This window comes from Tasmannia lanceolata, unplaced genomic scaffold (assembly GCF_043159265.1).
Source record: "Tasmannia lanceolata isolate RefF3 unplaced genomic scaffold, GAP_Taslan_0.1 ptg000006l, whole genome shotgun sequence".
NCBI lineage: Eukaryota > Viridiplantae > Streptophyta > Magnoliopsida > Canellales > Winteraceae > Tasmannia > Tasmannia lanceolata.
This window is the reverse complement of record NW_027518683.1, coordinates 23892057-23916337: the sequence shown is the minus strand read 5'-3', so window position 1 is coordinate 23916337 and position 24281 is coordinate 23892057. Positions and strand designations below refer to the sequence as shown.

The 24281-nt window shown below is 37.2% G+C and overlaps 1 protein-coding gene across 3 annotated transcripts in view; it reads right to left on the bottom strand.

Moving 5' to 3' along the window:
- The window catches only part of LOC143880140 (putative disease resistance protein RGA4), a 56844-nt gene extending 46587 nt beyond the window's left edge, over positions 1-10257 (bottom strand). For 2 of the 3 annotated variants that reach the window (XR_013251505.1, XR_013251506.1), the window contains exon 1: positions 9339-10257. The gene's annotated coding sequence lies outside the window, so the exon portion shown is untranslated. Of the gene's footprint in view, positions 1-4571; positions 9056-9338 lie in introns of those variants that run through there. The other variant, XR_013251504.1, reaches the window with a different exon arrangement.
- Between the last annotated feature and the right edge of the window lie 14024 nt (positions 10258-24281).

Below are 24281 nucleotides of genomic sequence, written 5' to 3'. Positions count from 1 at the left end.
GCTTTGCAGGTATACAGCGTTGTCGCACCCTTAAGCCCTGTGTTGTGGTTATGTGTGTATATATGTATGGCTTGGGGGCGTGACAGAAAAGTGGTATCAGAGCCTAGGCTTTAGGTCCTAGGTGAAAGATTGATTGAATTATTTAGGAGTGAGATTGGGAATTTAAACAATCAGCATTTAGGAAGCACTTGACGGATTTGTGTGTTCCAGGGACGCCTGACAACACATAAGTCAGTCGCGCAACCAGGGCCCAATTATAAATTCAAATGCACCTGGGAACGCTTGGGAAGCATGCAAGTTTGCAATTGGGTAAGAATTGTAAGAAGCTCAAGTGATAGATAATAGCTGCGTGGGGTATTTTGATATAGAGTATAGATATTTGTGAATTGTGAAACATGTGACAAATGACTAATCAAGTGTTATATGGAATTGTAGAATGGCGAGATGAGGAGCTCGTAGGGATCACACTCGATTCATAAATGAAATTGTTGGTGGGGATCAGAATGAAGTTTTTAATGAACCCATTAACCCGGAACCTCAGAATTTGGGTGATCAGAATCAAGAGCAGAATGTGAATCAAGCTTAGGATGTGAATCTAGGCCAGAATGTGAATCCTCAAGTTCCCCCACCTGTGGTCCCTCAAGATGACATAAAACAAGAATGGACTGAAATGAGAAACTTTATGAGAGCCTTTGTTGGGATGGCAAACCAGTATCAGCAACAGCCCCAGTTACAACAGCTTCAGGGGGCAGGGCAACTACATCAGATGAATGGCATGTCAAAATTTATGAGACTGGCACCAAGGTACTTCAAGGAATCCACTTCGGGGGGATGACGCTGAGTCGTGGTTAGAAAGTGCAGAGAAGGCCTTACGGCAATGAGATGTAATCGAGATGAAGATAATGTTGATTTTCCGGCATACATGTTAAAAGGGAGAGCCCTCCATTGGTGGAAAGGAATCAAGCGTAGGTATGAGCACCATCAGGGCCCTTTTACTTGGGCTATGTTCCGTACTGAATTCCTCACTAAGTATTTCCCTAGGAGTACCTTATATAGACTGCAAAGGGATTTCTATAAGTTGGTGCAAAGAAATATGACCATTGAAGAATATGAGGCCGAATTTGATAGACTCGCTCGTCATGTCCCGATGATGGTACCCGATGAAGATACTAAGAGGGACAAGTTTGAGCATGGGCTAGCCATGTATATTCAGAAGGGCATTGCCGGCTCAAATGCCCCAGAGACCTATGCCGAGTTAGTGGATCGAGCGAAGAAGCTCGAAGCAGTTCATGCTGAGGCTTGAAAACTCACCCAAATGAATCAGAAGAAGAGAGGTAGAGACGGTGATTTCAGAGGAGGACAGACCTCCAAGGGATCAGCCTCATACCAACCTTCAAGGAGGCAACAGTCGTTTCAGGAATCCAGTGGCAAGTCGGGAAATTTTAGAAATCAGAAGAATCAAGATAACCGTCAGATAAAGTCGAAACCTAGTAAAACCTTAGCAATCAGATGTGAAAGTTGTGGGAAGAATCACCCTACTGAAATATGTAGGTGGGCATTAGGTGCATGTTTTAAGTGTGGCGAGATAGGCCACAAGATTGTGGAGCGCCCTATGATGGTGGACGACTCTCAATTAGTTCAAAGGACTACTCTAGCTCAAATGAAACCCATTCAGTCACAGACCATCTAGAATCATACCGCTCCAACATTTCATGCAGCACAACTGAGGACTGATCGACCTCACATTCCTGGTCGCTTGCATGCTTTTACTCACCAAGATGCTTAGACTATCGGCACCGTGGTTTCAGGTACACTACCTGTTGCCTCTTTGTATGCTTATGTGTTATTTGACTTCGGAGCTACCCATTCATTTATTTCTTCCTCATTTGCTATGCTGCATTCATTATCTGTTATGCCTATGGACTATGAATTGTGTGCCAGTACACCAGTAGGAAGTAACCTTGTAGCCAATAGTGTCAACAAGATGTGTCCTATCAGGATTGGTGATAGAGACTTAACAGCGGACCTAATACTTTTAGATCTTTATGATTTTGATGTAATTCTGGGCATGGATTGGTTGTCAGCCCATCATGCCCTTGTGGACTGCAATAAGAAAATAGTGAATTTTGAAATCCCTGGAGAAGAAAGATTTTGTTTTGAAGGGAGTGGAGCTCGCTCTACCCTTGTAATTCTATCTGCCATGCAAGCATGTCGTTTGCTTAGACAAGGCTGTGAAGCCTTTCTAGCATCAGAAGTGGAAGTTGAAAGTAATGATGTAAGAGTTGAAGATATCCCTGTGGTCAATGAATTTGTAGATGTTTTTCCTGAAGACCTTCCGGGTCTACCCCCAGATAGAGAGGTGGAGTTTACTATGGATTTGGCACCGGGTACGGCACCAATTTCTAAGGCCCCATACCGGATGGCTCCTGTGGAAATGAGGGAATTTAAAGAACAGTTAGAAGAGCTTTTAGAGAAAGGTTTTGTGTGACTGTAGACACCCAATTTTGTCAAGGCGGTACTAATGATAGGTGTCACGAGGAAGAACCTTATGACGAGCCCCAGAGCACCCGTTTGGTTTCTCTCAATCTCTCTTTAGGGTGTTTTTCAGAAGAAAATGATTTTTGACAGCCGTTTTAACAACCGAAAAGCCTGTTTTTACACAACACCTGCCTTTTTCGGCAAACCGAAAGCTTGTTTTACACAACACCTGCCTTTTACGGCATAAACCGGTAAGCCCGTTTGCACGCGGCATTTTAATTGGTAAGTTAACTTTGGGTCAGAAACTTTTGTTTTCACCCAAAGGACACTCATTTTTCGAAAGCATATAATATTAGGTTCATTGGAAAGTCCTCAGAACGAGGAATCCAACGGACCTGATCGCGCGTGAATCGAAATTCAATCGGAGGAGTTATGGACGATCGAAACTCACCGATAAAAGATTAAAAAACACATTTTTCGAGACAAGAACAAAGTGAAACTTCGCGCCTTCCGAAAAATGATGTCACCCAAGTGATGTCACTTGGGTGACACCAATTTTTAGCCGAAATTACCAATATTTACCCCCCCCCCCCCCCGCCCCCAAAAAAAAAAAAACTATAAATAGAGGGGGTAAGAGTAAAGGGTGAGAAATTTTGGGTTAAATCTCTTTCTCTCCCTCCTCTTTGTGGTTATTTCACCCCCCCTTCTTCTTGAATACACCAAACCCCTACAGAAATCCAAAAAACCCTAGTCTATTTGTTTCTAGAAGAGAGAAAGTAGAGAAACTCTAGGTAGCTCACACCGGGTGTCGGCATTCTGCCGAAATTTCGAAGGTTCCGAGCGGCATCCTTCAAATAATGTCGTTGTTCTGTCAAATTTGGCAAAAACACGAGCTATTTCTCAATAATAGCGCCGTTGTTCTGCTGAAACCTCGGCAAACCCGAAGTCTCTTCATCAACACCGTGCCATTACGCCGCCAAAATCTCCGCAATCTCGGAATCCTCTCTTTTCAGAATAGTGCATCTACTCAGCCTATATCTATTTAGCTTTCAGTAAATTTACATTTGTTTACCAAGCTTTATGTAATTTCCTTTACAAAGTAAGGTACGTGGTGGTGACATCATAAGATCTCCGGCTCACATTGCCTGATTGTGATATTATAAATAACTACGAGTGCAAGAATCGCGTGCAGATACGGGTCGAACTCAAGGAAGAGCTTATTGTGATTTCTACGCTTATACTATATGAAAAATAAACTTATGATATATTGTTGCCGGGAATGTACTCAGGATTTCCATTGAGTATAACCTCGGATCCAACAATATATTTAAGTCTATAATCTAAATAGATACGGATCGAAAATAATGAAGAAACGGTTACGATTTCAATCCTTATACTTAGGCGAGGAGAACTAATATTCTAATGATTTCTACTAATTACCTATCTAATCTAATTAGAAAACAAAAATATATAAGCCTAAATTAATTAGAAAATTAGAATGAAAAACTACTCTAAATTAAATTGGAACTTGATTGCAAAAGTAATTACAAATTAAATTGGAACCTTAATTCGATTAAAAGATTACTTAGGGTTAGAATTCACCATGGGTTTGGATTGGATTATTAATTAAACCAATTTTTGTATTGAATTGTATATTTAATAAATCCGGTCACTAGGAAATAAGATCAATGGATGTCATTGCCCATTAGCGATTTATCAAACATACTATCCAATTTTAAGGGCTATATAAATATTTATAATATTCATAGCAATCATTCATACGAAAGGGGAAAGCCAATGTCATGAATGATTGATATGAAACAATTATAAACCATGAATTCCATCACATTGAATTTAATTAAAAACCTTTCTCCTTTCCCATGGCTTCATCTAAGATGGGTTTAGTTGTTCATGGAAAAGGTGAAAGGAACAAAAATAAAGAAAAATAATGCCATTGAAGAACTTAGAAAAGAAAAGAAACAAAGAGAACTCTTCTTTAATTGATATTGAAAGCACAAATACATCAGATTGTAACTTAGAATCAAAGAACAAAAGTAAGATAAACTTAGTTTTTTCTCTTCTTCAATGCTTAATTCATTGTCCTCCTAGCCTTGATGTCTCCTTGGATGATTGGATTGGATCTTGGACGGTTGGATCAAGCCTCTTGATCGAGATGAGAGCGGGTGAGATGAGATGAGAAGAAAGATTGAATGAAAAATAGTATAAGAAAGCAAGAGAGAAAATTGTGGACGAAAATTATAGAGGAATAGAAATGAGAGCACGAAAATTTTAAGAGTGAAAAAAAATTGGCCGAAACTTGGAGAGTGAGAATTGTTGGGCGAAAATTCTGAGAGATTATAGAGAGACAAGAGCAAGAGAGAGAGAGAGAGAGAGGTTGTAAAAAAAATACTAAAAACTTGAGAGTTCGCATGTGAGGTATGAGAGATTTTTATAACATGGGAGAGGAATTGCCATGATTACTTCTTATCTTTTTTAGAATCCTAGAGTTTCTAATCTAATTATTAAAGAAAGAAAGAATTCTCCACGTGTAGAGAGAAATTTATGCTATGATTATTAACGAGAGATGAAGGCCCAAAAAACATGCCGTTTTGTACAGCTTTTGTAAACAAAATTTATCTTTCTAATTAAAAAATTAGAATCTGTTCAAAGCAAGGAAACTCAAAGATTTTATTCCTTTTTTGTTAAATATAGACCCCAAGTCAGTCCTACATTAGAGGAGAGAGAGAGAGAAAGAGAGTTGCACTAACTCTCTTTGATAGAAAGAAGCTGTAGGGTTACTATATTTGGATAAGATCAAAATGAAAAACCCTATACAAAAGAGTGCCTTCCTAAAATAACAGAGACAAGTCGGTTTGCTGATATTTATTTTTGGTGGGACCCATTACTTGGCCGAACAACAATTCCCTCAAAAAAATTGATTTTTTAAACTTTTGTGGACCCCATCAATTTGGACGAATTCCCAACACTTTCTATTGTATGAGAGAAAAAAAATAGGCATCATGGGATTATCTAACCGTCCAAAATAATGGGTATGGGGGAGAGAGAAAGAGACAAATTAGGGGAGAGAGAGGGAGTGTGGCGATTGGGAGAGAGGAGAGATCCGAACCATCCAATTTGTGGGCTATAAGGAAGAGGGAGAGAGAGTCAAACGAATTAGGGGAGGAGAGAGAGAGAGAGAGAGAGAGAGAGAGGGAGGGAGAGAGAGACAAAATAGGGGGGAGAGCTAAGTCGATGGAAATTTCCCTATTTCTTCTCTTGCTCAATTTGTGAAACGACCAAGTAATCCCCACTCTTTGTACAAATTACAACCACACCACAATTATTTGCAAATGGCAAATCTACCCCTCCTTTGTACTGCACATAAAACAACTAATAATTCACTTCTCCCCTCTTGATCTCGAATGAAAGATCCAAGCCATCCAATTGAGGTCCATCATGTAAATTAATTGCACCCCAAAATCATTCCAATGAGATGATCCGAACCGTTGAATTCATGGATCCCAATGTGAATTTCTGATTTGCCAATGGTTGCACCTCTTCAATCATTTTTGTGGGTTGATCTAAACCATTCAATCGACGGGTAACAATGTAAAATTATTTGCACCTCGCAATCAACTACAATAAGATGATCTAAACCGCACATTGAGTGGGCCTTGAGATAAATTGCTTACGCTACTCGAATCTTTTTCCAAAGCTATTCCGAGCCAACCAATTGGTGGGCCATAAGATAATCTTAATCCTTCAAATGATGGAAAATTCTTTAATCTTCAACCTTCTTAGCTCCATTTTTCATGAAAATTCAAGAATAACCGTGTGTGGACCCCGATCCGAGAGAGGGGCGGCGGTGGACGTGCCCCACGCGCGAAGTCTCACTGGATCATCCACGTGAATGGAGAGCTCTACCAAGGAACTCTCGAAAGAATAATGCCCCTCACAGCATGAGTGGCGATAAAAAGGTGAGATACCTCTCGATTCGGGGACTAGCCCAGATTCGAGGCGTACCTTAAACAAAGAAGAGTCGACATCCAAGGAAAAAGGCAAATGGGCCCTGGATCCCATACTATGCTCTGTTGCAACGGATAACCAGAGATATAAAATAAGGTTCGTGCCTGGTTACGAATTCGGAAGGTCTAAAGAGCACCTCATCCGCCCAAGTGCAAACACCTGGTCTCTTATGCCATTTACTTAATAATTTTGAAGAGTTTTGTGCGAAAATCATATGAAATGGGAACACAAATCTCCGAGAAGACGTCTATCTAATCATGCATGTCTCGGAGGAATAATAAACACACATAAAAGAAATAAAAGTGTCACCTGAGAATAATTAGGTTATGAATGTCATACCTAAATTGCTGTCTGAGTTCTGGTGTGCAAACACAAGCATGCTACAGCTAAAGGTATAGGATCTGTACATGAAAGTAAGAAAACACAGCAAAACACACAACGCAATTCAATTCTATACATGACTGGACAAAATGAATCCTAACTCTAATGTGACCTGACTCGGACCAAGATGGCCGTCCATCCCAGCTGCTCTACGTATCCCGGCCTCGGGAAGAATCGGAGTCAACGTAGTTCGATGCCCTATTCCAAACTACTATGCCTAACCATCTAGAACTGCTATTCTAGACTCGATTCCACTAGACTCGACTGATTTTTAAAGCTTTTTGTACAATTGCTTAAATTCATGTGAATTGTGATTTTTATGACTCTATATGCCCTAACTAATGCAAGTTGGTTAGCCTTAAGCTAATGCAGGTGGGCCCTACATCCTATATGTATCTAGGTTGTGCATCCTAATGAAAACCATGGGCTAACTATATGCTTCCTAGTCTAGCCATCGGTTCAACTAGGTGTCTAACCGATCAACTTGAGGCCTCCTAACTCTAAGGACACTCACACGACAGGACACACCATATCAATACAAATCAGGACAGACTCCTAACTCTAAAACACCCTAAATATCTAGGACAGACTCCTAACTCTAGAGGAAGATCTTTTTGAAAAGGTTTTGAAGAGTTTTTGCATTTTTTTTTAGGTTTGAAATGTTTATTTTTGAAGGTTTGGCTGGACCTGGGATGTGATCCCAAGCTGCACTACGTACCCTGTTGAAAGGGATCAAGCCAACGTAGTTCAGAACAGAAATTCCTAACTACTCTTAAAGACTCAAGATTTTTGAGATTTTGAAATGTTTTTGATGTTTTGGTTGTTTTATAGTGTTTTTTGAGTTTTCAAGTATTTTTGAAATGTTTTTTAAATTTTTAAGTGTTTTTAAAATGTTTTTGAATTTTCAAGTGTTTTTTGAAATGTTTTTGTTGTTTTTGACACCAGAGAACATAATCCTATCATCATAAGGGCAGGACGGACTCCTGATATCCCGCAAAGGTCGGACAGCATCCTATGCCTTGCAGGGGAAAAGGACAGAATCACGACTCTGCAAGGGTTGGACAGCATCCTATGCCTTGCAAGAGTGGATAAAAATCACATGATTTGATAAGAGGTTGGAAAGAATCCTAACCCCTAAGATGATAGGACAGACTCTTGAAAGACTGACACGTAACACTAAATGACTGACTCCTAGTGCACAACACTAAGAGGGGATGCTAATGAGACAAGGCATGTCTCCTAAAAGAAAATGAGATAAAGAAGGGTGCTAGTGAGACTATGCAAATCTTCTAGACGCAGAGGTGGGCTCCAAGTATCCTTATCATTGCCCTTGCAATGAGAGGACAAAATAATGATGAAACTAAGTCTATCTCGAACAATGAAAAGCGAAAGAAGCTATTATGAGACTAGATAAGTCTCGAAACAGACAAAGGGAGGAGTAGGCTTCGCATAAAGTGCTATCGAATGATCTATCATTCCACAACCATTGCCAATCATTACATGTGATCATCAATAAAACTTTCAACGCAATTCACCAAAGTGGCCCTTATGTTATCGACTAAAACATGTTATAGATTATGTATACAGAATAAATTTACCTTCACATAACCATAACTTGCAGGAATAGTCACAGCACAAAAGAGAACATCCAATTAGAACATATGAATCACTTAGGAAAGGTGAAACATGATTTAAGGGTTTCCTAAATAAATTGTATATGACCAAGACACCCATGCGCACATTACCAAAATGATTTTGAATGATGCTAAAATATTCTTCAGGCTCACTGCATCCTACCCATAGTCATCAAAATCATTAAAAAAAAAAAAAAAAAAAAAACTCTAGGCATCCATTTTAATGAGAGAGATAACATGTTCATATACTCTTGCAGAACATGGATGCCAAGACATCTGTTGAATTCCTCTAACCATTTACGAACAAGGTCAAATTTTAAGGAACAATGTCATACATCCTTTGACACTTTTAATATGGAAGACTCCCCATTATATGATGATCTAAACCATCTATTTGCTTCCATCCCGACATACACCCAAAAGAAAATCCTCTGTACAAAATATTAGACATATCCCATATATGTCCAGAGTTGACATTCAAATACCTCAAATGAAACCATATAACCCCTTTCTTCCTTACTCTACTAAAATGGTCCCTGCATCATAATCCAAAATTTTCACAAGGATAGAAACCCAAGAAACATTACAGATAAGAAATAACCCAATTGCTTGGCTAAACATTATATTTTGCAGGTTTCCCAAGATAATAGCCTAAAGAAGAAAGAACTACTAGATTAAAAATGGAATAGAGAAATTGACTGTACAAATCCACAACCACACAATCACATAAATTTTGTGGATACTGGTTGATGCAACTCAATCAAACCAATTCTCAAATGCATGCAAATATTTTCAAATCCTTTGGATAAAGTGCAATACCTGAGTTCCGGCAAAATCAGACAATGGAGAATGCTCGGATTTCAATGGAATCGCCGGATTCCGGTGAGATTACCGTCGGATCTAATAGGGAAGGTGACCGGAGGCTGATGAAAATAATCATATTCCGGCAAGGATTCGCTGGAGAAGATGATTCTCCCGGCCAAACCCTCTCTCTCTCTCTCTCTCTGTATATTTATACCCCTTTGCTAGGGTTTCAAAGATGGAAAATTATAGATCTGAAGGTTTCACAACTCTGATCAAAGAAGAACCTGGCTAGAAAATTGCCGGAATCCGATCGGATCTTGGCCGGAGAAGGAAGAGGGATAGATTTAGGGTTTAAAGGTTGAATCTATGGTTTTTGAAACTTGGCAAGGGTTAGATCGAGCTTAGATCTGAAGCTGGTAGAGGAGCAAAACAACTGTGAAGTTGATGCCGGCCGGAGCTAGAGTGTTGCCGGAGAAGAAGATGCCGGACGGAGCTCCGATGAGCTCACCGGAGAGGATGACCGGAGAAAATGGGTTTGGGAGATGATCTCAAAGATCTATTGAAAGAGATGGATCTAATGGTGAAGGTAGGTGGAGGATGATGGTCGGATCTCCGGCGAGATCGCCGGTGAAGGAGATCAAAAATCCCTCTCTCTCTCTCTCTCTCTCTCTCTCTCTCTCTCTCTCTCGCTGTCTCCCTTCTGGAATTTTTTTTCTCACGAAAAATGAAACACCCCCTCCTCTATGCCATTGCTCGATGGATATTAAAAGGGAATGATAAATTTTCACCCCTTTAATTCCAAGGACAGCACCCCTTTGAAGAGCTCTAAAAGAGCAATATCTATTGAAATGATATATTGACACCCACCCTCATTAGTGCCCTGGACAGCCCCCCTTTTCCCAATTCTAATCTCCTTTTTATGAGTGAGAGAAAAAAAAATCATAATAGCACCCCCACTTCAATAATCACACCACCCATTTGTCTTTTCCTCATGGTCACATACACATAGAAATTGGTATTGACACCTCCTTGATCTAATAAATCAACCCCCTTTCCATTATAAGAAATATTTTATTCAACTCCCTCCTCTTCTCTAGACAGCCACCTCTTTGGGGTATTAAATATTCATGACTATTCCCTTGTACAAGAGGGTGGCTTGGCTAGGATTTTTACCCTTCAATTTTTCCCAAACGCTCAAATGAGCTTCTCCTCAAATTCCTTGATCGAATGCTATTTATAGACGAAAAGCAATGTGATGATTTCAACATACCTCTGTTGTAGTAATTGCACCTCCCCACTTAATTTCTTCTTTCTAATCACCTTGCTCTCAAATTAGTCTTGGTCCACCCAGGTTTTGCTAAACCACCACTCCTTTATATAGAAAATAATATATTCCAAACCCTCCTTTCCTCCACTGGACATTGTCTGTGTAGTTGACTCAACCACTTGCTGTTCGGATACAGGGAAATTACATTGGCACTCCAATGATTTGATATAGGCACAAAATCAACTTGTCTTTTCTGTAACTTCTCGCCCATTCTACTTGAAATTTTACATGGACATACTTGGAAGTGATAAAAAAATATGGGAAACCTCTTCAGACACTAAAAGAGAACACGGTCAATGGAAATATCAAAACAAGGTTGAATTCAAGCCCCTTAGAGCTTAGGGATACCAATACAGTGGTGTTAATATCAAAATCCAAGGGATGCTTCACGTTTCTTTTTTTTTTCTTTTTTTCTTTTTTTGCAAATTTTAGGAAAATAATAAATGATATCAAGGGTAACGGATCAATGGATATTGATGGGATTCGGAATCATTCAGGCTCCACAAAGGTTTCAACCAGGGTCTGCGAATTGGTATTTTCCAAGTTCTTTCACATTTAGGGCTCGGTTTTTGCAAAAATTTCGAGATTGGGCTTCGAAATTTTATTCGATTTTGAGAATTAGGATCCGGTCAAAATGGGGTGTCTACACCGTGAAACACCAAAAACAAGCAAAATACCTTAGTAGTACCGTTCTAAATATAAAATATGCATGTTTTTTCTACATACAATTCACACATAAATGTGCTCATCAGATTCCCTCATACTAAGCTTTGCTAGTCCTCGAGCAAACAAAAATAAATAAATAAAAAATAAAACTAAACAAAAATAACCTAACCACTTTCGTAGGAATGACGATTGCACTGAGCACGTGCAACAAGCCTTTAAACCCCTAGGTTACCCTAGTGGACGAGTTGTGTCTCATGAGTGTTTGCAGTGAATATACACAAAAATTTTCAAAAATTAACTTTTCAAAAAATAAAAACTTACATTGCAAATTCTTAATATAGAATAACGCCAAATATAACACTTCCCCTTGCTTTAATATTTTACTCAAGATAGAAACTTCTAAAATACTCCCATACTTGATCTTTATTATCACATTCTAAGTTGTAAAATTCGATATATATCTTAATTAAGAAATCATCCTTTATATTTTTCACACTTTTGTCCCTATAGATAAGATTCTGATGTCATCTTAGTTACAAAAAAATTTGAATCAGAAATTTGATAGAAACTTGGACACCTATATGGTTCCACCTTTCATTCCACATTCCCATTATTTCTAAGAATTGAACTCAAGTATTCCTCTACTGTTGTTGGCATGAATGACAAGCAGGACTTGCACCAGACACCCAAGTTACTAGTAGTGTTGGAATTACTTTTGCATATATATTTAAGAAATTGATGCAATATGAGTGCCAAAATTTTGATCCGTGCAATGTCTTGACCTCTTAAGCTTTCTAAATGACCCTGTAGAGACCCTAATTTTGCTTCGCTTTGAAAAGCAAGAGATTCATAAGTTTCATCGAGTCTTGAGTCGGTCTTCCGTATTAGATTAGGTATTCTTGCATTTTTAAGGAGTTTTGAAGTTGATTTGCAATCCTAAAAGTCTCTAGGGGGTTCCAATGGCTTCCGGAAGATGAAAATTCAAGTTTCTGATCAAGTAGAAAAACTTGCTATTTTTGGAATTTCTCAGGATTTTCCCTATTATTCATCCATTTTTGCACTACATGGGTATTTTGGTCATTTTCAGTGTGTCTAATTTGACCCCCAAGTTGTGTCTGAGAAATCTTGAGTGATTTCATAAATTTTTAAAAACCTTCTAAATTTAAAACTTCTCAGGGGTTTCACTTGATTTGAAAATTTTGTGAGATGATGGCATTTTCAGGAGATTCCAAGTGATCCTGTTTGATATCACCCATCACAAGGAGCCATCTTAAAAAGTTTCTATTTTTTAAGTTTGATCACGAAGACTCTCCATTTTTAACTTCCCCCTTTAAGGGTTACTCGATTTGAATATAATTCGACCACTTTTGGGGGGCGAATTGGTCAAAAAAGGGGATTTTTGTCCGAAAAATAGTTTTTTCTAAAGGGTATGGTTCAACCATATGGTAGGGGTGCACCATAGATGCTACATGGGTTGGGTCTATTTATAAAATGTTGAATTTTATTGAATTTTTATGAAAAAAATCAAAAACCCATGTGAGAAGGTCCATTGGTAAAACCCAAATAGGAGGGCCCAAGTGGACCCACCATGTGGGTCGACCACATAAGTGGGCGCCCCACATGGGTGGCCCACTTAGTTGGGCGCCCAACCAAGGTGAGGTGAGATGATGACATCATATTTGTTTGAAATAAAAAAAAAGAAAAAAAGAAAGAAAGGGAATAGTTGTAATTGGAAAGGGTTGCTTATTTAAAGGTTATCTAAATCTGATTAAAAGCAAGGTTCTAGAGTATTCTTTTGTAATTCGAATACCTTGTTTTGCAAGGAATTCTAATTAGAAGGTTATCTAAATTAGAAAGTAGAGAGGAAGAGGGAAACTAACTAAGAAAGGAGTCCTCACAATTGGAGACTTTCCTTTCCAATCCAACTCTACCTTTTTAATATATAAAACCAAACCAACTCTCTCTCTCACTAACTTTTTTTTTAATGTCCAAATCAGTCCTCAACCTTGGGAAACGCTCACTTTTTCTTGGTTTGTGGAGATCATCTTCTCCACTTGATCTTTTCCAAAATTCCAACTTATTTTCCTCCATTCTTCTTCCATATTCGGTGTATTGGAGATTATATAATCGTTCTTCGGGGTTTCTCTAGTGTTTATAAGTGTGTGACGAAGCGAATATCCCGAAATCACACACCTTATAGACAAGGATTCGCGATCAACGGTAAGTGTTTTTCCACTTTTCAATTTTTGGTTTAGAAAGCATGTTTAGGATGTTTCTTTTTAGGGTTTGATTTTAGGATATAGTCTGAACGGATGAATTTGTTTATGAAATTTTAGTATGTTGTAATATGAATATAATATCATTAATTTTAAAATTTCACTGAAAAATAATTTTTCTCCATTAAATATTAATTTTCTTTTGTTTTTTATTCAATAAGGATTTGAATTGGGTTTTCAAAGCAAGTGTTTGAAAACATTATGTTGTTCTAAAATTCATATTTTCTGAGATTAAAGTAAATTCTAAAACCACTGGAAAATATAATTTTCACCCATGGTTGGCCCGTTTTATTTTCGTTTTATTTTTCGAAAGGTAACCTACAAAAGGGTAATTTTTCAACGAATAAAATTGAAAACGTATCAAATCAAGTCTAAACTTAATGAAATTTTGGTTCCAGTCCGATTTTGATATTTTCATATTACCAAAAACTATTCAGAATTTTTGGTATTTATTTGACTCGAATTTAAATTATTCTGAAATTGGATTATTTTTAATAAATATCAAATGGTTTTGAAAACTCATAAAACTTTTTAGATCTTAATTTTAGACATATTTTAAATTTTTCATGAAATAAACATTTTAAAATTTTGTTTTCTTTATTATTTTCTAATCAAAGATTTTTTTTGCGTGCCGTAATTATTTTTTGTACTAAAATTATTAAATTTCAGAATTTTCCTTTATAAACCAGTAATATATGATATTGGTATGTTATAGAAACATTTTCATGAATTAGTGTAAAGTTTTGATATGGTTTTTGAATTTTTTATGATAAAACGGGTATGGATCTCAAGAAAACGTTTGACGACGTTCCTTAAAAATTGAATTTCTGGAGAAATATTAACTTTAGAGTCCTAAAATTTGGATTGCAAATATTAGGATTTTTATTCAGTATACCTTAGTTTTATCATTATTTTAGGATTCCGTTAGGCATGCTTGTTTATTTATTCTTCCGAAATAGTCATTATTTGTTAAACTGGAATACATAGAAAATCATAATATTATCTGATGAAATTTTTACAGTACTTTTTTTTCTAAATTACCATGTCAGTATAAAATATTTATTTGAATTAGAATTCATTTTCTATAAGTTGCTTTGTAATGTCATGAATCTGGTCCGATTTTGGCAAAATCACTAAACATCGAATTTAATCTCTCAAATCATGAAAAATTCAAGAAAGTCATAATATTACAGAACAGATTATATCCCAAAGTTTTGAAAACAGATAACTTATTTTGCTATAGGATACTTTGTAAAATTATGATTCTGGTCCGATTCTAATAAATTCACTTAAAAATCAAACTAATTCAAAACCTCATGAAAATTTTCAGAAAGCTCTAATTTTCTAGCATGTATTAAATCCTTAAGCCACTTAAATAGAAACCTTAAAAGTCACATACTTTCTTTGTAAAATTGCTATCTTAGGTTAGTTTACATGCAAGGTTTGAATTCATGATCATTTACTTTTTGCGATCAATCCTGGATAGTTTAGCGTCTAAATTATAACATGTTATTGGTTCCGAGGTCTTTGTCCGCAAAAATCCTAAGAACATGTCAGGCAATAATATATCATAACTTATATGTTAAATTGTTTAAGGGTGAAAAACACAATTTCCTTTCATGAATGTAACTCAAGCATGAGATTGGTCAACCCCTTAGTGCCTTATGTTTTAGATGTTAAGAACTTTTAAAAGAACTGAAAATAATTCACTTAATGAATTTGGGTTGGGCAAACCCAAGTTCAAGTTTATCGGAACCGTTGGATTGCGGTCCCACTTCGTATGAACCCTTAGATCCTCTTTAGGAACACTTACGTCACTTTCTAAGTTTTAGGGTGTTTTAGAGTTAGGAGTCTAGCCTCATCACGGCCGGTTGGTATTATTAGCAATTGACCCTTAAATTAGTTTCATTAGTCAATCCCTTTCCCTTATAGGACAAACCTAGTTAACCTAGGATGTAGAGCCCACCTGCATTAGTCTAAAAGTTGTCTTGCACTTAGATATGACCATATAACATCTTAGATGAAGTCCTAGAATAATAAAATCTATTCAACTTGAACTAAATAATCTCTCTTAAAATGTTGAAACAATCTGTCCAATTTAGATCGGTGTCTTAGATGTGTTAAGCATATAGCTTAGCTTAGGCCACCGAACTACGTCGACTCTGATCCCAGTGAGGCTTGGGTACGTAGGCAGCTTGGATGCTTGGATGCCATTCCAATCACGAGTCGGTCCTACACACACTCCAGTAGGATTTTAGGGTTCTATTTTATTTATTTATTTCTTTATCATTTTCAAACCCTAATGTAAATCAATTAAATCACTTAGGATTTTCCAAAATTAGAATCTTATGAGAACTTTCACATAGATTGAATCCGAACAAATCAAGAAAATCAAAAGATGCATTTAGGAATCACATTAAAATTAGATTATTTATGATGCATGTTTCATAGTTTGCACATCAATAGAGTTTAATGAGCATTTTAAAAGAAATTTAGATGAGTTATTCATTGGAATTGAAGACCGGATTACAGGGCCAGAATGGTGCATAAGGTGGCAATCCGCCATACCTTCCATTCTCGTAATCAGGTAACGAATCTAGATTTCTAGGATCACAGATCATTGCAGTGTTACTTATGGGGTCCTAGGTCCCTTACCTAGGTGGCGACTCTGGTCATTCTCTTTTGAGTAAAATTTGGATTGCTTTAGTGATCCCAAGTTCACAGAAAAGATGATTTATATTAATAATAAAAAGCACACGAATTCGTGTGAGTACGAGAGACCAAGAGAGGGAGGCGGGTCGCGCCCCTCTCGCGGGATCGGGTCTCACAGACCCTTGTAATGAGCTTTTGGTCAATTACTCTCAAACTAGATAGCTTTAAGGAACTATGTGTAGAACACCAATTGGACTGACTTGCTCGAGTCAAAACGGCTACAAGTCAAAACTAGATCAAAAAGTACTTTCCCTTTTTTCTTTTTTTTTCTTTTCCTTTTATTTTCTACCTTTCTTTCCTTTTTCACTTTACCATATAAAAGCCAAAATTCGAATCTCATCTCTTAATCAAATCTTTTATAAATAAGATTCCAAAAGAAATATAACCTATAAGTGGAAAGCGTTCTTTTTATTTTCTCAAATTCCAAGATTAAAATATAGACTAATTTCCTTTCTTAAAAATGAGATAAAAATATCTTTCCAGAAATATCTAGTTATTTCTTTCTTTTGTAAAAATACTAAAAATAAAATATTCTACTTTAAACCATAAAAAGAAACTCACAATTAAGCTTTTCAAATATACTTCTCCCCCATACTTAAATCATGCAGTGTCCTCAATGCATGCAAAAATAGAGACAAGGACAAGGACAATGAAAAGAGACACGCACCTGATATGATCAAGAAAACATAAATAAAGAGACTCATGGAGATCCATAACCTCTTCCAAATTCTCATATTATATTTCACTGTAGGCTTTTGACCTATGAGGGGCAACTTTTGGATGGCTTCCTTCATCACAGGATTAGCCCTTCTTTGGGGTCCCCTTAAAGGTTTGGAACCCTCAATGAAGTCTATGTGGGGTTGCACAATAGAATGACTTATTCCTTTGATGTCGGCCATTGTCTAATCAATGGCTTCTTTTAACAAGTTAAATAACTCTTCCTCTTCACTTAAGGTTAGATCCGCAATTAATTAAGGAAAAGTTTGAATTTCACCTATAACCCCATATTTGGAGTTGAAAGCAAAGGCTTCAAATCTAACCGTATGGCCTCTTCAATGATTGGCTTGGGAAGGGATGTGATGAGCACATTTATGTGTCAATTGTAGGTAGGAAAAACATGCATATTTGATGTTTAGAGCGGTACTACTAAGGTATTTTCCTTATTTTTGGTGTTTCGGGGTTATTTATGAATTTTCCCAGAAAATGGAGCTAAAGAAATGAAATTCCAAAGAAAATTCAAGTGTGAGAACGGATGAACCGGATGCTTGTATTTCAATGGTCAAGATTAGAAGCTACAATACAATGCAAAGTCAATTTCAGATGCCCAATCAAATGGACGGCTCAAATCAGCCGATGGAAATGGTATAAAGGGCGGACAATTGTCATTGTGGCCAATGAAATGAACAGTTTGGATTAGCCCTATGAATCCCAGCTCTCACTCTCTCTCTCTCTCTCTCTATCTCTCTCATTTTCAAATTAGGGTCCACCAAGTCTTTGGATTTTAAGAGGAATAGGGAATTTACTTTCTTTTTGAGGAATATATTTCAAAATTGAAGTGGGCCCAACGTATTGGAAAATGTGTGAAGCTTACTAATTCAAGGAGGTTTTATTTTAGAATTGGAAATTCTCTCCCTAATCGGCTGCAAAGGGGAAGGATTGTCAATTTACGTTACAGCCAATCAAATGGACGGTTGGATCCTCATATTAGAACTAATTTGGGAACTTTGTACGAATGAGGTGGAGGAGTAATTTTGTCATTTGAATAGCTACTTGCCCAATCGTATGCAGAATATTATTCGGCAAGTAATAGACGCTTGGAGTCTTTTGGGGGTGGTTGCTATTACCAACAGGGGTTTCGCAATTAAGAAAAAAAGAGGGACACATGTTCGATCAATTGTGGACTCCAAATTTTAGTAAGCACTTTCCATGCAATTTTTTAGCAATATGTGAAGGTCTGGAAACGTATTTTAAGCAAGTAAGTTATTTTTTTACATGGTGGGACCCACGTGGGCTGATAAGGGAGACTTTAAGCAAGAACCGACCATCATTTATTTTGGCATCTAGCGAATCACGTCCATCCATATTTGGCTCTCGTGTTTTGGGCTAAAGTAAATAGCATTTTCTAAATAAAAGAATGACAAAGTGGGACCCACAAGGGGAAGTGGGAGCCACCATGGAAGAAAACAAAGAAAGTTGCCAAAATTTCCACTCATTCCCACGTAAGGCAAGAGAAAAGTCAACTTGAAATTACCAACAACGGTACCAAGTTGCTGAAATTGTGAAAAGAAAAGAATAAGTTTGTGCAATAACTAACAAATGGTGGAAGTTCATAAATTGCCAAAGACAGGTGATGGTTGCCAAAAATACAAAAAACTTGCCAAGTTTGTGTCTTTTCTTTGGTGTTGAAAATAGAAGGGGATTTTCTCTATATATTGAAGTGAAGGCTCTCTCTACATATTCTCTCTACTCTCTACACTCTTATACTCTCTTTGCTTCCTTTCAAGTTCTTTTTTCTTTTTCTCTCAACCAAGGGTCGATCCAACCATCCAAGATTCAATCCAAGGGTGAAATCAAAGCTTGAAGGAGGACAAGAATTCAACCATTGCTTGAGAGGACAAAGACTAAATTATCTTTTATTTTGCTTTTATTTTAGTTCCAATTCTATGTACTTTTATTTCAATCTCAATTAAAGGAGTTATTTTTGTTTTTTTTCCTTCTCTGAGTGGCTCCCTCTCTATTTTTTTCTTTTCTTTGTTTCTTCTCCCTTCTCCATGCATAACTAAACCCATGTACTTAGGATTTAGATGAAGCCATGGGGAAGGGGAAAGATGATTAATTAAAATCAATGGCATAATATAACATTATATATAAGGGTTTATATTTGTTAGATCTCAATCGCTCATGCCATTGGCTTTACCCTTCGTATGAGTAATTACTGATAAACAAATATAATATCTTATATAATCTATAAAATTGGGTCGTATGTTTGATCAATTACTCATGGGCAATGACATCCATAGATCTTATTCCCCATTGACTCGATTTATCAAATACACTATTCAATGCAAAAATTGGTTTAATTAATTATCCAATCCAAACCCATGGTGGATTCTAACCCTAAGTAATCTTTTAATTGAATTAATGCTTTTCTACCAATTCTGATTATTTTTCCAATCAAAATTCTAATTTGATTTAGGGTGTGTTTGGCGTACCGTTTGAAATAGCGTTTAAAACGCCGTTTTGCAAAACGGTGTTTTGCCAAATGGCGTTTTCATGTTTGGTTGGCTAGATCGAGACGGCGTTTTAAACGGCAAACGGAGGTATTGTGTGTTTGATTGCAAATGCCCCAAAACGGAGTTTTAGTGGTAAAATGACCAAAAAGGGCATTGTTTGGTTGGCTTCAATGTAACTCAACTACTCTCTCATTAGGCCCAATATTAAAAGGTCATTAGGATCTCATTCAAACACTATTAAAATTAAACATCATTGCCAAAAAGAAAAAAAATGGCTATACCTTTAGGGTTCTTCTCCTTCTTCTTCTTAACGGCCGGATTTGCCGGATTTGACGAACGAGTGGAGGCGTTGAGGCAGTGAGGTGGACGAGTGGGTTTACAACTTTGCAAAGTAGATGGAGAAAGTAAGAAACTAGGGTTTCTTTTAATTCTTTTGTCTTTAAAAAATCAAAATTAAGAGATCATATAATGATATCAGCAGCCCCTTGTTTTGAATTAAATATTAACAATTTAACAAATTTGTGTCCTCAAGAATGATATTAACACCCCCACTTTTTTGGTATTTGACATAACGTATAAAGTCGCACACATATATGTAAAAATGGGTTTTGGTGAGGGCAAACACGTAAAAACCCACAGCCCAAAAACTCCGTTCAAAACGGCATTTTGCAAACGGACCTCCCCCCCCCCTCCGTTTGCAAAACGCCGTTTTGAGGGTTCAAAACGGTGTTTCAAACGGTGGCTACACACCCAAACACTCCCAAACAACCGTTTGGCCCCAAAACGGTGTTTCAAATGCCAAATGGTGTTTTAAACGGTACGCCAAAAATGCACTTAGAGTAGTTTTTCGAACCAATTTTCCAATCAATTTAGACTTTTAGATTTTTGTTGTCTAATTAGATTAGATAGGTAACTAATAGAATTCCTTTAGATATTGATTCACTTTGCCTAAATATAAGAATTAAATTTGTAACTGTTTCTTCATTGTGTTCAACCCGTGTCTATTTAGTTTATAAATTTAAAATATATTATTGGATCCGAGGTTGTAGTCCACGAAAATCCTGAGTCCATTCCAGGAAATAATATATCATAAGTTTATTTCCTAAATAGTATAAGGGTAGAAATCACAATAAGCTCTTCCCTAAGTTCGACCCGTATTTACACGATCCGTGCACTTGCGGTTATTTATAATATCGCAATCAGGATGTAAATAGGGTTCCTCCTGGCTAGGCCTGGCAAAATTGGCCGAACCGGGCCGAAACCGAACCGGTAATTTGGTTTCGGTTTGGGTAAATCAAACCGATTCAAATTTCGGTCGGTTTTGGTTCGGTAGAACCAAACCGATGTTCGGTTCGGTTCGGTTTCGGTTTGAACCCTTGCCGAACCGAAACCGAACCGAAACACTAACCCTGTGTTAGAAACCACCGTTGAAAAAATTGCAGTAAAATTTTTTCCATGAAATATGAGTGACAAAGTTTTCTCCCGTGACTTATATCGGAAACCCTAGTTTCCCTCTTACTTTTCCCGACTCAAGCACGCTGCTGTGAGGAGAAAAACCAAGGGGAAAACTCCATCTTCAACCTCCCGCAGCCCGCTTGGCCATCGTCTTCAACCTCATCGTCCAAACAGTTGGTACTCTCTCTCTCTCTCTATCTACAATTTCTATGTTTCTTGTCTTCCTTATCTATCTCTTTCTCATTTTTGTATTTTATTTTTGAGAAACCCTTGTGTGCTCATCTTCTCTAAACCTAAAATAGGTTTTCTAAACCTGAAATAGGTCTTGTGCTCATCTTCTCCAACCTGAAAATTTCGTGTGAAACCCTATTTCATGATTTTGAGAAACCCTATTTTGGGTTAATAAATTGGGGGTTTTGGTTGCTAGGGTTTCTAGGGATTTTTTGACTTTTTGTTTTTTGATTTTTTAACTCATAGAACTATAGAAGTATGATTCAAACTCTCTCTCTCTCTCTCTCTGTCTTGGTTTTTTTCTTTTTAGAGAATTTTTGTTTTTTGATTTGTTTTTAATGTTTTTTTGCCTTCTTTTGTGGTTTGATGTTCTATAAAACAATCACAAATGTAGGAAATATTCCCTCTTTTGCTAAGGTATTAGCCCTCTCATTGACACCCCCATATATGTGTATGAAAAATGGAGATGTTTATCTGACATTTCCCATTGTTTTGTTACCTTGATGGCCCCGGCTATTTAGATTGCTTATTCATTTGCTGTTACAATTCCAATCAGTTGAACATATTAGACAGTTGAGGGGTGGAAATATCATTTCCCTTTACATATTAACTGCTGCTTTAGGCTTCTAATGGGGGTTTTCATCTCCATGTCGAGAAGCACGATGTCTCTGCTCGACATTATCTCCAGGGCTGGAGTGTTGTTAATTATTGTTCTTTTGAGTTGGCTTAACTTTCCTGTTATTCCTACACCGCCAGTGTGTCGTGGATCAAGTTAAAATTTTGATGGATCTTTGTTATGAAATCTGGGATCAGCAGGTACAGGAAATTCAATATGATTTTGATGAACATATTACTGTTGTAGTTTTGCTTATTCATCATCACACATTGCAGAGATTCCTTTTAGTGTGTGGGTTGCTCTTGGTTACAGTGCTGGGCTAGTCCACAGATCTCCGGGTTATGGATCAATGGAGACTTGAAAGATCTAATCCAAGATCTGCAGTTCCCTGGTATGGCGAAGAGATTCAACTTTTTGGTTCACTTTCTACTCTGTCTAGGAAACTAATCCACACAGCCATTCTCAGAGCTGAACTACCTCACATGCCCTTTGCAAAGCTATTTTCGCTGGAGCTTTCCCTACCAAATAGTTACTGAAGAATGGAACTGTTTCCATTGTTTGGATCATGAGTTCCTTGTTATGGACCTTGCTGGCTATATGTATGGAATCTCTTGTCTTTATTTGCAGTAGGGAAAAAATTTGATGAATCGCTCAAGAATCATTAGCTAGAACTCTAAAAATCAGAATCACTTTAGAAAATGGTTACCGAAACAAAGCCTAGACTTCTTTTCAACAAATTTATCCTTACAAACACAAAAATCTCATCTACCAAATCTTGAGAAGTAGAATGAAGCTCACCCCCGACCCAAATTTGATAAGTTTTTTTTTAATTTTCAATATTTTTTTACAGATTTTGGTTTTTGAGGGTTTTGACTAATTCACAAGTATAGAATTGTAAATGAAGCTTCTTAGAGTATTGTAACTTGTAAGTCTAATAATTTTTGCTCAACCTTTCCTAACTTTGCAGGAAGATGAGTTCGCAAAGTCCTTGTAAGCCCAATGGTTTTCACCTTGGCATTCCCATCTTGTTTTGATGATTCCAATACACAAGTGATCTTTTATCACTAATGTGTTTGAATGTCTAAGTTGTAGATTATGATAAAGTAAGATCAAGGATGCTTGGATTGAAGGCCAAGAAGCTCACATTGGACCACCAATTGGAAGGCCAAAGTCATCAAGCAAGAAGTCATGAAGACTTGAAGACATGAAGAAATTCATATTGAAGACCATTTTTTGTCTTTTAGAATGTAATTGATTTAAACCTAGATTAGGCTTTTAGAGGCATAATTAAGTTAATCTCACACACCCTAAAAATATATGTGATTGTATTTGTGGAGTTCCAACACCTTGGAACCCTCATAAGCAATCCCAACTTGGTGTTAAGTTGGAAGCCCAAAAACAGAAATGAAAATCTGCTCAGACATAGGCTTCTCGGAACTCCGAGAGTTTTTCTCGGAACTCCGAGAATTCTCGGAACTCCGAGAATTATTCTCGGAACTCCGAGAAATGGCCCAGTAGATCATTTTCCAACTTCTGTGTGTATTCTCGGAACTCCGAGAATTTGCTCGGAACTCCGAGAACACTGCAACGGTCGGATTTTGAGCCGTTGGGAATTTTCCAGAAATTACCGTAATGCCACTGAACGGTCATATTTTGTTTTTCCTATAAATATGGGTGTTCCAAACATTACAATGAGGAATCCTAACACTCTAAAACTTCATTTGAATATCCAAGAGTGAATCAAACTTCAATTGTGCCTCTCATCACCATCTTTAGGATTTGGATCATAGGCTCAAATTTGTACATCCATTTTGTAACCCTTGTGAGGGATTTTTCATTTCTTTCTTTCAACCTTCGAGTGTTGTATTCGGGCGAGTATTCGGAGAAGCGAAGCCCATTCTCCGTGGTGAGGATAGCCACCAAAGTTAAAGCTATTGTAATTGGCATTCGATCTTCGCCAAGGTTAAGAAGATCAAATAGTGAAGCCATCAACGGGTTTGGTTGGTGGAGTGGAGTAGGCCTCGGATTTGAGGACCGAACCACTTTAAATCTCGGGTGCACTCTTTCTATCTCTTTGCTCTTTTATTTGCATTGCACCATTAGATTTAACTTGTATGCTTGAATATTGATTCTTGATCTCTTAATCTTAAAATCGGTTTAAAAGTTTAAAATTGGTAGATTCTATTTCTTAAACAACCATATTCTCCCTCCTCATTGTGTTGCCAATCAAGTATAACTTGGGACCCCCCTACATCGGATTTTCACTTGGTATCAGAGCCTTGGCTCTTAAAAGATTTTAAAATTTTTGTGAAAATTATTTCAAAATCTAACTAGGGAAAGATTTTATTTGGCAACTTCTAATTGTGAAATGGCACACCAAATTGGAACCGGACTTCCGAAAGGCCATTCCACAACTAGACCTCCTTTCTTCAATGGGTCAAA